This window comes from Primulina huaijiensis, chromosome 6 (assembly GCF_012295235.1).
Source record: "Primulina huaijiensis isolate GDHJ02 chromosome 6, ASM1229523v2, whole genome shotgun sequence".
NCBI lineage: Eukaryota > Viridiplantae > Streptophyta > Magnoliopsida > Lamiales > Gesneriaceae > Primulina > Primulina huaijiensis.
Genome location: NC_133311.1, coordinates 1,674,495 through 1,684,077, shown reverse-complemented (window position 1 = coordinate 1,684,077; position 9,583 = coordinate 1,674,495). Strand labels below are relative to the sequence as shown.

The 9,583-nt window shown below is 29.8% G+C and overlaps 1 long non-coding RNA gene across 1 annotated transcript; it reads left to right on the top strand.

Moving 5' to 3' along the window:
• The first annotated feature begins 2,471 nt into the window (after nt 1–2,471).
• LOC140978926 (uncharacterized) lies at nt 2,472–4,450 on the top strand. The gene is made up of 3 exons (XR_012175661.1): nt 2,472–2,593; nt 4,028–4,227; nt 4,329–4,450. It is a non-coding gene; the product is annotated as an uncharacterized lncRNA (long non-coding RNA).
• Nucleotides 4,451–9,583: the final 5,133 nt, after the last annotated feature.

Below are 9,583 nucleotides of genomic sequence, written 5' to 3'. Positions count from 1 at the left end.
TATATATATATAAGGATTTAAGATGTCTGAAGTACAAAGTTCAAAACCCAGAGAATGTTATTCTGTGAAATTACAAAGATCATTATATGGGTTAAAGCAATCCGGTCGAATGTGGTATAATCGGCTAAGTGATCACTTAATGAAAAAGGGATATGCATATAATTCAATATGCCCTTGTGTTTTCATAAAGAAAACAACATCCGGATGCATAATTATTCCTGTATATGTTGATGATTTAAATATCATTGGAACGAATAAGGAAATTCAAGAAGATGTGTCATACTTGAAGGAAGAATTTGAAATGAAGGACCTTGGAAAAACCAAGTATTATCTGGGTTTACAAATTGAACGAAAAGAATGTGGAATATTTGTTCACCAGACAAATTATACAGAAAACATCCTTAAACGTTTTAATATGGATAAATCAAATCTTTTAAGTACTCCAATGGTTGTTAGATCATTAAACATAGAAAAGGATCCATGCCATCCATGTGAAGATGATGAAGATATTCTTTGTCCAGAAGTACCATATCTAAGTGCTATCGGTGCCCTTATGTATCTTAAAAATTGTACAAAGCCTGATATATCTTTTGCCGTAAATTTATTGACAAGATTTAGCACATATCCAACAAAGAGACACTGTAATGGAATTAAACATATATTCCGTTATCTACGAGGAACGACAGACTTGGAACTTTTGTATTCAAAAGATGCTAATCCAAGTATAATTGGTTATGTCGATGCTGGATACTTATCTGATCCATACAAGGCACGTTCCCAAACTGGATATGTATTTACTCGTGGAGGCACTGCAATTTCTTGGCATTCAAAGAAACAAACACTCATAACAACTTCATCAAATCATGCCGAGACTATCGCACTACATGAAGCAAGCCGTGAATGTGTGTGGTTAAAATCAATGACCCAACATATCCAAATTTCATGCGGATTATCATTCGATACTTTTTTCTTAACTTGAATAATAAGTGGTTTTACATAATTTATTGATATTTAGATATATATTTTAATTTTATTGATAAGAATCTACCGCCGTTACTTTTTTTTACGCACTGAGTAAATTTTTGAATTAATGTAATAACCTGCAAACCATAGTTTTTGTAGAATATTTTGAGTAGCAGGGGTGTCATGGGTAAAGATGCACTAATTTATGTAAAAACTGATAAAAATCTAACTTCTAAAAATGCGACAATTGTAGATACTAAATTTGACCGTTCGTTATGATCTCCTATACAAATATGACACCATGAACAAAAAAACCTAAAGAAAAACTACTGAAATTGAGAGATAAACTCCTAACATGATTTATGTTTTCAATAAAATGTATGTTTTTATAAAATATTAACATATACTAAATCAATATTGCTGAAATATATATAAAAGAATATGAATTGAACTATTGAAATCTGGAATAAAAACTATGAAATCGATTAACTAAAGCTATGAAAATTCTGCAAAGTGTTTGCTAGAATTTGTGTGAGAGATTGCGTGTTTTCCTTTCTGCTGATTCCCTCCTTCTCTTCTCTGTATTGTGCAGTTTTTTACACTATCTATATGACTTACGATCTATCAATGTTTTTTTCTCACGGTCTCTTCCTATCTGCACGTTATTTAATATATTCAAAATAATTTTGAATTAATGGACTTTTTTATCTGATCTATTTTTCTATTCCTCCTCCTGGACTTGATTAAGTTTTGAGTCTATCCAACTTTGAGCCTAATTAAAATATAGTCCCAACACATGCTAAACAGATAAAATGCATTGAAGAAACTATGTATGATATGTTCGTTCGAGAAGGTGTTAGCAGAAAGATTCAAACTCTTGAACATTGGTCAAATGATCATCTTTTCTACCAGCTCGTACGATAGTTTTTTTTATATATAAAGAAATCCTTACTTATTTGAATGTATATTTTCATTAAAAAAAATATAAAAATTTAATAATTTAGAATGAATGAAAAATAATATTAAATATCTTGATATATAATATATAGTATGTTCACAGAATAAACATATCAGTCTTAAATTATTTAAAAAAAATTATTATTGTTGAAACGAATAAATTTTGAATCCTAATAATTAATCCAACTCGAGTACATGATTTGAAAACGCGAAAGGCTCATGGCGCTGAGCTCATGGCATACGTCAGCCTTATTTATTTATTCGCATTTGTCAGCCTTGGGTAGCTGATGCCTGACAGCGATGTGAATCATTGTTCGTTTTAGGGTCAACAATTTTATCCAATTTCGATGTTACAATTAGAACAATTTATTATATTAAAAAAAGTAAATTATATTAAAATTATTTATCAAAATTTGTTTTAGAATTCAATTCCTCTCAAATATAATTTAAAAATTCATACTTGACAATAACCAAATTATAGTTTTTAATTCCTATAAAAGTCATTATACATTTTTACTTTTTCTTCTTTACGTAAATATATTCTCCTTCAACCAAATTCATCGGCCCAAATAATTTTCTCCTCCCCTCAATCAAATATGTCGGCTCCTACACAAGGAAATCCATCTGCCCGATTTATCATCCTTCTTGGTGGCTTGAAAAAAAATGATTGAAGGTAAATATCATCTCTTATTCTGATTGTGTTTTAGTAATTTTGAAAGTAAGTTTAAATGAGTACGTAATTCAATTTATAGAAAAATGATATTCTGATTTTTTTTTCATATTTTTCGTTTTTATCTGTGAGTAATGAATGTGAGAGTGTTGTTTTTCAACCTACCTACTTATTTAGAATTTTGAGAGATTTGTGCTGAACATATATGGTGAAGCAAATAGCGAATATATGTTTTCATGAATATGAGTCGATTGTTAGTTACATATCATGCATTTTATGTGTTTAATGATTTGTTTTATTTATGAGAAGCAATTTAGCCTATTGTATTTTATTGTTATGATTTTGTTTCAAGTAAGTACTTATTTTGACCTACAAAGTACGTAATTTGAATTTTCAGATACTTGTTTTTGTCTTTTGAATGCTAATATATGTATAAAAATAATTGATTTTCGAGTAGTCAACAAAAATCTAGTCACGGTTGGCAATAATGATCATACTGATTTTATTGATTATGAGTTTGTTTTGATATTGATTTAATTTGAATGATCTTATGCCTTTTTTATGCTTCTCGCTTGATTTTTTTTTGTGCACAATTTTTTGTATGATTTCACTTACTTTTTATCAAACAATTTTGAAAACAATTGTTGAATTATTACGATGATTTTGCAGTAAAATTTTCGTACAATCAGTATCGAAATATTTGGACAAATTTATTGAAATATAATGTGAATAAAAAAAGTTTCTGCTTTAATATTGTCTGAGCACACATTGTGATTTTGTTCGGTTGTGATTTTATTTTATGTAATTCAATTATCTTCATTATTTGAGTTATTATAAAAATTAAGAAATTGTAGAAATCATTTTCTTTTTTGGAGCAAAGAGAATTGTGAGTAGAAAATTTATGCCTCCAAACATAAATCAGACAATTCATTCGGCATAAGAAAAAGCAACCTAAGTCATAATTATAGGGATGACAATTTGCGGACTAGAGTTAACCTAAAGCTGATTCATCCTAGGTAGCTAACGTTGTGAAGGAGAAGTTAAGGGGATAGTCATCATATCGCCCATGTACAATGATGATGTACATAAAATATTATGGAATAAAACTTGAGTATCATAAAGTTTGGGTGGGCAAAGAGATGGCAATGCATGATATTCACGGAACTGATAAGGGGTCATATGATAAATTATGGTAGTATTGTCATGCTACTAAAGAAACAAAACCCGGGAGTTTTGTTGAATGTGAAATTGATTCGATGACAAACAAATTTAGATGGTTATTCATATGTTTTTACGCATGTCTTGTTGGTTTTATTAGTGGTTGTCGACCATTAATATTTTTGGATGGAACTGACATTAGGAACAAGTACAAATGATGTTTATTAGTCGATGTGGCAAAAGATGGGAATAATGATATTTTTACACTTGCGTATGCAGTTGATGCAGAAAACGATTGTAATTGGGAATTGTTTTGCTACCAGTTAAAACATGTTTTGACATGCCAATACATCATGATATTCCATAGCCACACTTTTTTCTCTGACCGACATCCTGGACTGATCAAAGCTATTCAGTCTGTGTTCCCTGGTAGTCACAATTCTTATTGTTTGAGACATCTCGATAACTTTGTCAAGCAGGTTTGTCTTACATTGATTTTTCAATATTTTAGCCATTTGTTTTTGTTTATTGTTTTTCAGTTGGTTATTATATTTAATGTTTTTAAAATCAATTGTTGTAGGTATTGTGTAGGTATCCCCTCCATAACAAAACATTGGTCTTCTCTTTTGAAGACAGATGCGTGCACTCCATCAAGACATGAGTTTTCACAACATATCAAAAGCATAATCAATTCAATGCCACTCGCCTAGGAGTTTCTTGTGGGTGTGTCCCATAAAATTGTGTCAATTCTATGTTTTTGGGGGAACGATGGGGTGTAATTAACAATAATATTGTTGAAAGCTGGAAAAATTGGGTAAAACCTGCGCGTTATCTACCTATTGTAGGTATGATAAATAATACACGCATTCAAATAATGACCATGAAGCACAAAATACTAGAAAAAACATTGCATATGACAGGAGAACTAAGTCCAAAAAATGAGAAAGACGTGTCAATTGCATATAGTCAATTTGCATAAACGCATTCAGGACGTTTTCTTTTATTCGGGCTTACACTAATTTGTCTAATTCCATGCAACAACATTTGATCATGGGAATTTCAGAAATCATTTTCTGATTAAACTCATCGAATCATGGTAAGAGTGTCTAGTAGAATTTGTATTAGAGTATAATCAATGACGTTATCTATGTCGATTACATGAGTATACAGACAAACTGAAATGAAACCATGAAACATAAATCATATTAAAATAAATACTATTAATCACAACTGAATCGATAAATTTTTTAGCCAAAACATCTACTCTAACAAAATTTTATTGTACTTTACCATTATTCATGTGTCAAACATATACGTTACATGGCGCTGAGGTCATGGCATACATCACCATCCAATTTCGGTTCATGAGTCACTGAATAAATAATTTTATTATCAAGTTTTTGAGATAAAAAGCAAAAATACTTGTGTTATCGATTCATCATAAATAATGACTTGATAAGTCTAAACTTTTCAAAAAAATTGTTTATGTTAGTTGATATTACAAAAAAAATAATTAAAAAATAGTAACAAGATTTAAAATTTGATAATAGATATGTGAGATTTCAATTAATAAATTATAGTAACATAAAAAAATAGTTTGTGGTAGTACAACTATTAAAATAAATAATGAAAAACTAATATTTAAATCTAAAATAATAAAATACGGATATGAATTACGCAAAATATATAATTTGTCATGAGAATTTGGTAAAATTTTAAGACTGTAATAAGTATTTTTTTTTCATTAAAAAAAAGTTTAAGTATTTTCCAGTATAGCATTGTGTCAAGTTTAGAGGAGCTTGAATTGAATTTATCGAGAGTCTTTGATGTCTTCTCAAGCTTGTCTTTGATCTGACAAAGTTCAAGATCCTTCTTGCTCAGCAAAACTTCAAGGCGAGTCACACTACTCTTTATGTCAGTATTGAATTTGCCTCATTCCTCTTGAGCCAGTCACCATATAGTTCTTCGTACATCATCTGCACAATCTCAACAGTGAGTTCTTCTTGGTCAGATTCCAGGATTTCTTCCACATTGGTGTTCTCTATTGATTTGGCATTAAGGCACAGTGATTTTGGCACGGTGTTGCGGACAAGTGTTGCAACACCAGAAGGATTGACCTGTAGCTTACAAATGTCTTTCTGGATGACAGATAGAGAGGTACAGTCTTCTCCTTCCTTCAAGTCACATTCTTCATCTGAATCATCGTCACTTAAGGAGGCTGCCATTTTTTGTTTCTGCGAAGTCGATTGGCACACTCATTTGCATAATGACCAAAACCAGAATATCCTCGACATTGGACAGAATCAAGTTTCTTTGTCTCTGGTCGGCCCAATGATTCATTCTTTGATCTGAAATTCCCTTGCGTTGGTGCAGATATTTTGTTCCTTTCAAAAGGAATAGAAAGAGGTTTTGATGTCGACACAGTCTTCTTCTTGTCTCTCATTCTTTTTAAGTAATCACCAAACTGTTTTATAATCAAGGAAATTGATTCCTCACCAAGATCAGAATCCTTCGCCTCTTGAATTAGGCTATTTACCAAGTCATCAGTTGATTGTAAAGCAACACCCTTCCCAGTATTTCTTTTCTGTAGGTCTAGATTCATCTCAAATGTTCTGAGAGAACTTATCAGGTTCTCCAGATTAAGTGTAGAGGTGTCCTTGGATTCATCAATGGCATAGATTTTAATATTAAAGTGTTCAGGAAGGGACCTCATAACCTTGCTAACCAATCTTTCATTTGACATAGGATCACCAAGACTAAAGGCCTCATTTGCAATATCACACAATCTTCGATCATATTCCATAATAGTCTCGTTTTCCTCTATCCTTAAGTTTTCAAATTTTGAGGTTAACATCCTGAGTTTGGTTCTGCGAACACTTTCTGACCCTTCGCAGTGCTTTTGAATAATATCTCAAGCTTCCTTGGCAGAGATACATTTAGTTATGAGACTGAACATATTGATGTCAACAGATGTGAATATAGCATTGAGTGCCTTCGAATTGAAGTTCGAGGTTTGGACTTCATCATTGGACCAAGTACTTTCTGGTTTACTTATGCTATCACCATCCTTATCAACTGTCCTCGGTGGGGACCATCCATCTAAGACACGTTGCCAAGCCCTTTCTCCGATAGATTTGATGCACATCCTCATCTTGACTTTCCAAAGGGCATAGTTTGAACCATCCAGGACTGATGGTCTAAATGCAGTGCTTGATGCTAGTGAATCCATCAAGTTATGAGTATATTTCCTGTACGAACAGCAGAATTACAGAATCAATCACTTAGTTATCAATTGTTGGCTCTGATACCACTTGAATGGATTGTTGCGCATAAATATACAGGAAATAATTATTTAAAACTAGTATATCAGAATTCAGTGTTGTGCTCGGTGTTGTCTACACGGCAGCGGAAATTAATTATTTAGCACACTAAGATAACTTTAACAAGTAGACACTTGAGTTAAATTATGCACAAGTACTAATACTTGTGCGCAGCCTCATGGCAAAAAATTCACTAGAAAAATATGTAAATCGTTTACACCAAAATCAATACTAGTGAAATAAAACTAAACTAAATTCCTTAATACTCCAAGGAATTAACATGCATCAAAATAAACCAATACTAAAAATAGATGCATAAAATAACAACGTATTGCAATAAAACCAAACGAAACCACTCTTCGATCAACACTCTGCGTCAGTGTTGTTCTTGAGTATTGGCAACACCAATCGGCAACACGGTCACATGGTAGACAGGACACTCAAGCTCCTCACGCAAATCTTCAATACTGAATTAATTCCAGCAGAGCTCCTGTAGCCGTCAGTCAAATATTCTCTCCTTGTGTCGCCCCTCTTCAATGATTGTTCTCCTTTTATATTAATTACTTCCTTTTACCTAAATCTTCAAGGATCCTTTTTACCTATCAACAAGTAAAACTAGAGTTTAATAGGAATCAAACTCTAATTTAAAGCAAATACTTTATATCTTATAGATAAGTTTCCTACTTAAATAAATAATTCCTAATAATAGGATTATCTATATCTAGGAAACCAAATCTATAAGATTTGTCTAGAAGTGCAAAATCGAAATAAAATCTTAATAGACTTTTGGAATAAAATATTCCTTTCATTTTCAAAAAAGTTGCTTAAGTTACTTGATATTACAAAAAAATAATTAAAAAATAGTAAGATTTAAAATTTGATAATATATATGTGAGATTACAATTAATAAATTATAGTAACATAAAAAAATAGTTTGTGGTAGTACAACTATTAAAATAAATAATGAAAAACTAATATTTAAATCTAAAATAATAAAATACGGATATGAATTACGTAAAATATATAATTTGTCATGAGAATTTGGTAAAATTTTAAGACTGTAATAAGTATTTTTTTTCATTAAAAAAAGTTTAAGTATTTTCCAGTATAATATTTATCCAAGAACAAGTACTCCCAAATAAGAAGATCTACTATTCTACTTGTTTATTTTTTAAAAATTAAACATAAAAAAACTAGTTTTTTTTTTTAAAAAAATCTGAACGAAGAACTTTTTTTAAAAATATTTTCTTTTTTTGCTATCATCTATCAGATAAAGATCCATATCGAGCATAAAAAAAACTAGTTTATAAGTTATAGCACAATACAATTAAATAATTTGAACCTTGATTAAATTTTGTTTTCCTGAAAGATGAGACCAAACACTTTTTTCATTATTCAATACAGTATTTTTTCCTAATTGAAATTCAAATTTTTTTATTCACACTCTCTCAGCTGACAAGTCGGATTTCGCTATAAGACCCTGAATAGGGATGAAAAATATTAGAACATATATTTTAATTTATTTGAAAAAAATAATATAGTGTTTTTAAATATAAAATATAGTTTAAATCATACAAAGATAAAACTAGATAAAAAAATAATCAAAATTCAAAACTGAGTTAATAATTTAACAACACAACATACTCAGAACATTTTTGCATTATTTTATCTTTTTTAACTTTCAAAGGTCAAACAAAATATTGTGGTAAAAGAGAAAAATACTCAAATAGAAGACTAATATAAAGAATAATTAAGAAGAAGATAAGTTTTCTTTGTAAAAATAATAATTTTGAAGAAAATTGAGATATAATGAATGACAATTTCTTTAATTGAATATGTCGTTTACAAATTATTATAACGCTAGGCCATGTTATGGCAAGCGGTTTTAGCGGTGCGGTTCTTGGAAAAAAAATAACGGCACCGCATAGATTATTATTTTTAATCTTGGTTTATATAAAATATTAGGAAAAACGGTGCGGTGCAATTCAGTTCAGACGATTCGGACGGTTAATAAAAAAATTGACCACCCCTAAATGTCACGTTGTAGATAATTTGTATTAATTATTTCGTATTTTTTTTATTTATTTCGTATTTTTTTTGTAAGTTTTTATAATATTTATTAGTCGAAAATAAGCACCTCGGCAGTCGGCACTTGATCATAAATAATTAATATTAATTCAGATTTATTATTTTGATTGTTATTAATTAAAATAATAAACTAAAACGAATTAGTGCAACATTTGGAAATTGAACAAGTGTTTGTTCATAAAAATTGTGACTATTCAAAAAGTCAAATCTATTACAGATGTCATTTTTACATTATAAATATAATTCGTTTTCTAAATCGTGGCAATCAATAACATTTTGTTTTTCTCTATGTTAAAAAATTATTTACTTAAAAAATAATTTAGACATCATACGAATTACATAAATCTAATATAAAATATGAAAAAAATCAAAACTTTGACCAATTTATTTCTTCTTTATTACTTTCTAAAACATTACATAAAAATAT